The sequence below is a fragment of the Rhamphochromis sp. 'chilingali' genome, assembly GCF_963969265.1.
Source record: "Rhamphochromis sp. 'chilingali' genome assembly, chromosome: 12".
NCBI classification, from domain to species: Eukaryota; Metazoa; Chordata; class Actinopteri; order Cichliformes; family Cichlidae; genus Rhamphochromis; species Rhamphochromis sp. 'chilingali'.
In genome coordinates, this window is record NC_137939.1 from 10,344,397 (window position 1) to 10,351,802 (window position 7,406).

Below are 7,406 nucleotides of genomic sequence, written 5' to 3' on the forward strand. Positions count from 1 at the left end.
CACAGAAACAATTATTTTCCTACAATAATTAGATTCAACATTTTTCTTCAATACAGTTGCAGACAGCACAGATGGTACCTTCCCAAAGGAAAAAGTGCTATATGTACTACTATTACTAGGGTATATATTAGACTTAATATTTACTACATACAGTAATGGATTTCTATACATTTAACCAGATCACCACTTTGCTTGTAAGATTTAGATAATTATTTATTAAAAGCTAGACATTTTAAATGAGAATAAGAAAGAAAATTATTTATGCCCCCCTTTCCTTGTTAATGCCCTACCTGGCCCCCTGACAACACTTTGCTAGATCCGCCCCTGCACAGTTACCAGCTGTCAGCTACTTAGAAAAGGATCCTGGTGTTATTTGTCTCTCAGAAACAGTTCATAACTTCAACTCATCCATATCACCTAAAAGGTAAACCTGTTTCTTCATTACCTGTTCAGCTCTAATGATTCAGTAAAAACATCTCCTGGTTTCACCTTCATGTTTCCTTCTCACCACATATACAAACTGATATCATGACCAGCAGCTATTACGGCTGTGCCTTCAGAAAACACAAGCGGATACTAGAAAGTAATATTAAAAAATTCTAGCAACAGCTTATCAAGCTTAAACGTGCTGCTGTTGTTTATCTGCCGTTTTCCACTTTCTAGCGCAAACTGGGCGATTAACAAACAAGAGAGGCAGGACTAGCGACAGAAAAGCCATCAGCTGATAATCGATCAGTTTCATGATTGAAGTAGCAACAGGAGAGGGAGGGGGGAGAATGAGGGAAGAAGTTTTAGCTGTTCAGCATGAAGACACCGAATAACTCTAGCTTTGTGTCTTTTTTCATTCTAGCTGAAGTACAAAACAAATCGCTTCCTTTCCCCCTCAATACAAAACTCCGACAGCCAGTCCAGCTGTGGCTCCATACATCGGTTGTTAAGCTCAGCATGGAAATACTATGCAAACATACAGAGATTAACTTACACACTTGCTTTACTTCTCTGTGTTAGTTTTCTCTGAGATTAAATGCAGCGGTTTGGAAACACGTAGCGATGTTTCAAATGCTAAACCAGACCGCTGACAGGTCTTGCACTCAACAGCGCTATCAAGTGAAGCAACTTCTTTTCTGAGTTAATTTCAGTCCTGACAAACCTCACTCTCAGTGCCTTTTGAGCTCACATTATCGGCAACCACGGAGTTATTCTCCTCCACAGTTTTCAACCATTATTTGTTTCTGCACAAAAGACGTTGTGCAACGCCAATCCTACTTATTTATTTCCTACTGCACCCCTGACTGTGCAACTGCGGTAAAGTGAGCCGTCATTTGTGAGCCGCGGTCAAGCCAGCCGCCTCCTATCCGCCGCATAAATTTCCTTGCGCTTTTACACCAGTCTTTACGGTAGCGCCTTTTCGCTTTATATCCTGATTGAAAGCCTAGACTCACGCACACATGCACGCGCGTGAACAATCACACGCACGCGCGCACACAAATTACAATGGAACAGCCCAATACAGCCATCGTGACAGTCTGGTTGCATATTCAAAAATTCATTAAAAAATCATTCTTAAAAGTTGATGCCAAGCTTTCAACACAATCCTCTTCTCGGACACCTACTTTACCTCTGGGCCAGTTTTTACCCAGATTTACTGTAATATTACTCAGAAATCACAGTAAACTCATATTCAGTGCAATACAGTCAATGCACTACAATTATGTTTATTTCAAAAATTCATTAAAAGTCATCCTGAATAGTTGAGGTCCAACTTTCAACACATCCCCCCTCTGGGACACCTACTGTACCTGTGTGCCAATTTTCATCCAGATTTACTGTAGAATTCCTCAGAAATTAAAGGGTACTTGTATTCAATGCAATACAGTCAATACAATAGAATTATGTCAATTTTCAGAAATTCATTAAAAATCCTCCTGAGTAGTTGATGTCCAACTTTCAACACATCCCCCCTCTGGGACACCTACTGTACCTGTGTGCCAAGTTTCATCCAGATTTACTGTAGAATTCCTCAGAAATTAATGGAAACATTTATTCAATCTAATACAGCCAATGCACTACAATTGTGTCAATTTTCAAAAATTCATTAAAAATCATCCTGAGTAGTTGATGTACAACTTTCAACACATCCCTCCTCTGGGACACCTACTGTACCTGTGTGCGAATTTTCATCCAGATTTACTGTAGAATTCCTCAGAAATTAAAGGAAACTTATATTCAATTCAATACAGTCAATACAATAGAATTATGTCAATTTTCCAAAATTCATTAAAAATCATCCTGAGTAGTTGATGTACAACTTTCAACACATCCCTCCTCTAGGACACCTACTGTACCTGTGTGCCAGGTTTCAGCCAGATTTACTGTAGAATTCCTCAGAAATTAAAGGAAACTTATATTCAATTCAATACAGTCAATACAATAGAATTATGTCAATTTTCCAAAATTCATTAAAAATCATCCTGAGTAGTTGATGTACAACTTTCAACACATCCCTCCTCTAGGACACCTACTGTACCTGTGTGCCAGGTTTCAGCCAGATTTACTGTAGAATTCCTCAGAAATTAATGGGTACTTGTATCCAATGCAGTCGGCCAATACAGTAGAATTATGTCAATTTTCAAAAATTCATTAAAAATCATCCTGAGTAGTTGATGTACAACTTTCAACACATCCCCCCTCTGGGACACCTACTGTACCTGTGTGCCAAGTTTCATCCAGATTTACTGTAGAATTCCTCAGAAATTAATGGGTACTTGTATCCAATGCAGTCGGCCAATACAGTAGAATTATGTCAATTTTCAGAAATTTATTAAAAATCATCCTGAGTAGTTGATGTACAACTTTCAACACATCCCCCCTCTGGGACACCTACTGTACCTGTGTGCCAGGTTTCAGCCCGATTTACTGTAGAATTCCTCAGAAATTAAAGGGTACTTGTATCCAATGCAGTCGGCCAATAAACTACAATTATGTCAATTTTCAAAAATTCATTAAAAATCATCCTGAGTAGTTGATGTACAACTTTCAACACATCCCCCCTCTGGGACACCTACTGTACCTGTGTGCCAAGTTTCATCCAAATTTACTGTAGAATTCCTCAGAAATTAATGGAAACATTTATTCAATCTAATACAGCCAATACACTACAATTGTGTCAATTTTCAAAAATTCATTAAAAATCATCCTGAGTAGTTGATGTACAACTTTCAACACATCCCCCCTCTGGGACACCTCCTGTACCTGTGTGCCACGTTTCATCCAAATTTACTGTAGAATTCCTCAGAAATTAAAGGGTACTTGTATCCAATGCAGTCGGCCAATACAGTAGAATTATGTCAATTTTCAAAAATTCATTAAAAATCATCCTGGGTAGTTGATGTCCAACTTTCAACACATCTCCCCTCTGGGACACCTACTGTACCTGTGTGCCACGTTTCATCCAAATTTACTGTAGAATTCCTCAGAAATTAAAGGAAACTTATATTCAATTCAATACAGTCAATACAATAGAATTATGTCAATTTTCAGAAATTCATTAAAAATCATCCTGAGTAGTTGATGTCCAACTTTCAACACATCCCCCCTCTGGGACACCTACTGTACCTGTGTGCCAAGTTTCATCGAAATTTACTGTAGAATTCCTCAGAAATTAATGGAAACATTTATTCAATCTAATACAGCCAATACACTACAATTGTGTCAATTTTCAAAAATTCATTAAAAATCATCCTGAGTAGTTGATGTACAACTTTCAACACATCCCCCCTCTGGGACACCTACTGTACCTGTGTGCCAAGTTTCATCCAAATTTACTGTAGAATTCCTCAGAAATTAAAGGGTACTTTATTCAATTCAATACAGTCAATACAATAGAATTATGTCAATTTTCAAAAATTCATTAAAAATCATCCTGAGTAGTTGATGTACAACTTTCAACACATCCCTCCTCTGGGACACCTACTGTACCTGTGTGCCAAGTTTCAGCCAGATTTACTGTAGAATTCCTCAGATATTAAAGGGTACTTTATTCAATTCAATACAGTCAATACAATAGAATTATGTCAATTTTCAAAAATTCATTAAAAATCATCCTGAGTAGTTGATGTACAACTTTCAACACATCCCTCCTCTGGGACACCTACTGTACCTTTGTGCCAAGTTTCAGCCAGATTTACTGTAGAATTCCTCAGAAATTAAAGGGTACTTGTATCCAATGCAGTCGGCCAATAAACTACAATTATGTCAATTTTCAAAAATTCATTAAAAATCATCCTGAGTAGTTGATGTACAACTTTCAACACATCCCTCCTCTGGGACACCTCCTGTACCTGTGTGCCAAGTTTCAGCCAGATTTACTGTAGAATTCCTCAGATATTAAAGGGTACTTGTATTAAATTTCACCGTCAAATTAATAAAGCTTCTCTGGTTCTGATTTTTCTGTAGAATATGTATATTTTGGGCATAAATAAAATTACATTGAGGTGCAGAATAGCTTTCCAAAAGCTAATTTTGATAGTCTTTAATTACTCATTTTAATGTCAGATCCTTTAATCTGAGTTGCACAGTGGCATGGTGTTTAGCACTGTTGCCCCATAGCAAGAATGTTGTCAGTTCAATTCCACCATCATGCTGTTTTCTTTCTGTCTGGAGTTTGCATATTCTCCACATGTTTGCATGTGTTCTCTCTGGGTACTCTGGCTTCCTCCCACTGTCCAAAGATATGTGTGGAATTGATTAATCTAAGTTATAGGTGTGAGTGCTAATGGTTTTCTGTCCCTGTGTGTTTGCCCTGCGCCAGACTTGACCTGTCCAGGGTGTACCTCGCCTCTCGCCCTATGACAGCGACCTCACGCAAGCCTTTAGAGGACAAACGCAAGTGAATAGATGGATGTTTCAATGTAGTTGGTACATTATGACAAAAATGATACACTTTACTTAATTACTTAAGAATTGATTATCACAGTGGCAATTATCAGAATCGTTAAAATTCTGAAGTGATTAAAAATTTGACTTGGTCTTCTCATTTGCATTCTATTTTTTATCCTATTGTATATTTTATTCTATTTTTTCTAATATATGTAGTATTTTATTCTATTCTACTTTGTATATTTCTGTACAGTATTTTATTCTTATTGTATTCCAATTTTGGTATATAACTTTTGCACTGTCCACTTCCTGCTGTGACAAAACAATTTTCCCACGTGTTGGAATAATAAAGGTTATCATATCTTATCTCTTTTTTCTCATTGTTTTCTGTTTTTAATGTTGGTTGATTTTACACTGTAATACTAAAATGTACAGCATTGCTGAGTATCAAAATATTTTAGTTTTACTCACATTTTTCAACATTTAGCTTTCTAGGAGACTTTCTTTTAAAATTTATTTTCACAATAATAGTGAGGACCAGTTGTCAATGTTTTTCAAAAGTCCTACACACACTTTCCTATACTCAACCAATGTGTTATCATCTTCCAAAAATACTTCAACAAACCTGTATAATTTTTCCATAACACCAATTAACAAAATCACAAAACAGTTGCTCAAGAGTATTCACCCATCAGTGAAGTATGAAGGTTATTATACCATAATGGAACTTTACCAAAAAAAGACATTAATTATTTTGTCTAATTCATTTAAAATATCCATCCATCCATCCATCCTCATCCGCTTTATCCGAGGCCGGGTCGCGGGGGCAGCAGCCTAAGCAAAGAGGCCCAGACCTCCCTCTCCCCAGCCACCTCCTCCAGCTTGTCCGGGGGAATACCAAGGCGTTCCCAGGCCAGCCGAGAGATATAATCTCTCCAGCGTGTCCTGGGTCTGCCCCGGGGCCTCCTCCCGGTGGGACATGCCTGGAACACCTCACCCAGGAGGCGCCCAGGAGGCAGCCTTGTCAGATGCCCGAACCACCTCAGCTGGCTCCTTTCGATGTGGAGCAGCAGCGGCTCTACTCTGAGCCCCTCCCGGATGGCCGAACTTCTCACCCTATCTCTAAGAGAGAGGCCAGCCACCCTTCGGAGGAAGCTCATTTCTGCCGCTTGTATCCGCGATCTCGTTCTTTCGGTCACTACCCACAGCTCGTGGCCATAGGTGAGGGTAGGGACGTAGATCGACCGGTAAATTGAGAGCTTCGCTTTTACACTCAGCTCTCTCTTCACCACGACGGGCCGGTGCAGCGTCTGCATTACTGCAGCCGCAGCCCCAATCCGTCTGTCGATCTCCGGCTCCCTTCTCCCATCACTCGCGAACAAGACCCCGAGATACTTGAACTCCTCCACTTGGGGCAGGAACTCATCCCCGACCCGGAGTGGGCACTCCACCCTTTTATTATTTTATTTCAAATATCTTTAAATGCAATGTATTTAATTATTTTTTTAAGTGTCAAAAATATTTTTTCAATGTGACACTAAGTACTTTTACAAGTTTCAACCGTTTATCTACTGAAATGTCCATTTTAAAAACCTTTCATGGGTATTTTTGGGTTTAAGTACAATTGATGCATCAATGGGTTCGTTTTTTATGTGCCTGTAATACATTTTTGCGTTGCTTAATTGAACATCGAAAGTCAAAGGTCATCTGTAAACACTATTTATGTGTAACTAATATCAATTATCCAAATGATTAAAATTGAACAGGCAAGTATTAACATTTCTAAATCGCGCATTATTTTACTTTTCTGAAATGCGTCCGAGGATATCCGGTGACTATTGATCCGGGACACTGATTAAGGGTGAAGGTGATAGTAGCCTATAGCCCAATGAGTCAAGTACTTGCGGTGGCGGTGTGATGCGTGCACATGCTTCAACAACTGTAGGAACTACGGAATTACAATTTTACTTGACAGTCTTAAATACACTACGTTTGTAAACTTGGAAAAGTTACGAGTTCCCGTGGTTCTGCAACAGACAATAATGAGCTACGCAAAACGACAGATAAGGTAAGCATGCAATTAGCTTAAGCCACAAGTCATTACGTTTGCCTTATTGACAAAAAATTTTATGAAGTTTTCCTTATGGCTTTTTGCTTCATATGTTATTTGCTTCCTATTACTGTTTTCTAAGTTAAATTTGGTTTTAACGTGTTTTTAAGTACTATGTATTTAGGTAGGGACACATTACGTAATAGATGTGGTATGACCACGTGATGCTCTCGGTAGCTCCTATAAACAAACAACCACTTTTAAACAACTTTGTTAGAAATAAATTTGATATTAATACATAATTTAATAACTTTTCCTATGTAGGCTTATTTCCTTGAACCCGAAACACAAATCATAAGACTGTTGCTTTGTCCATATCTTTGACTGTAATGGTGCGTTAACAATAATATGATTAGTCTGTTTCCATCCGAGACCATTTCGCTCACCCCAGTGGTTTTAAATAGGTCATTTCGAGTAA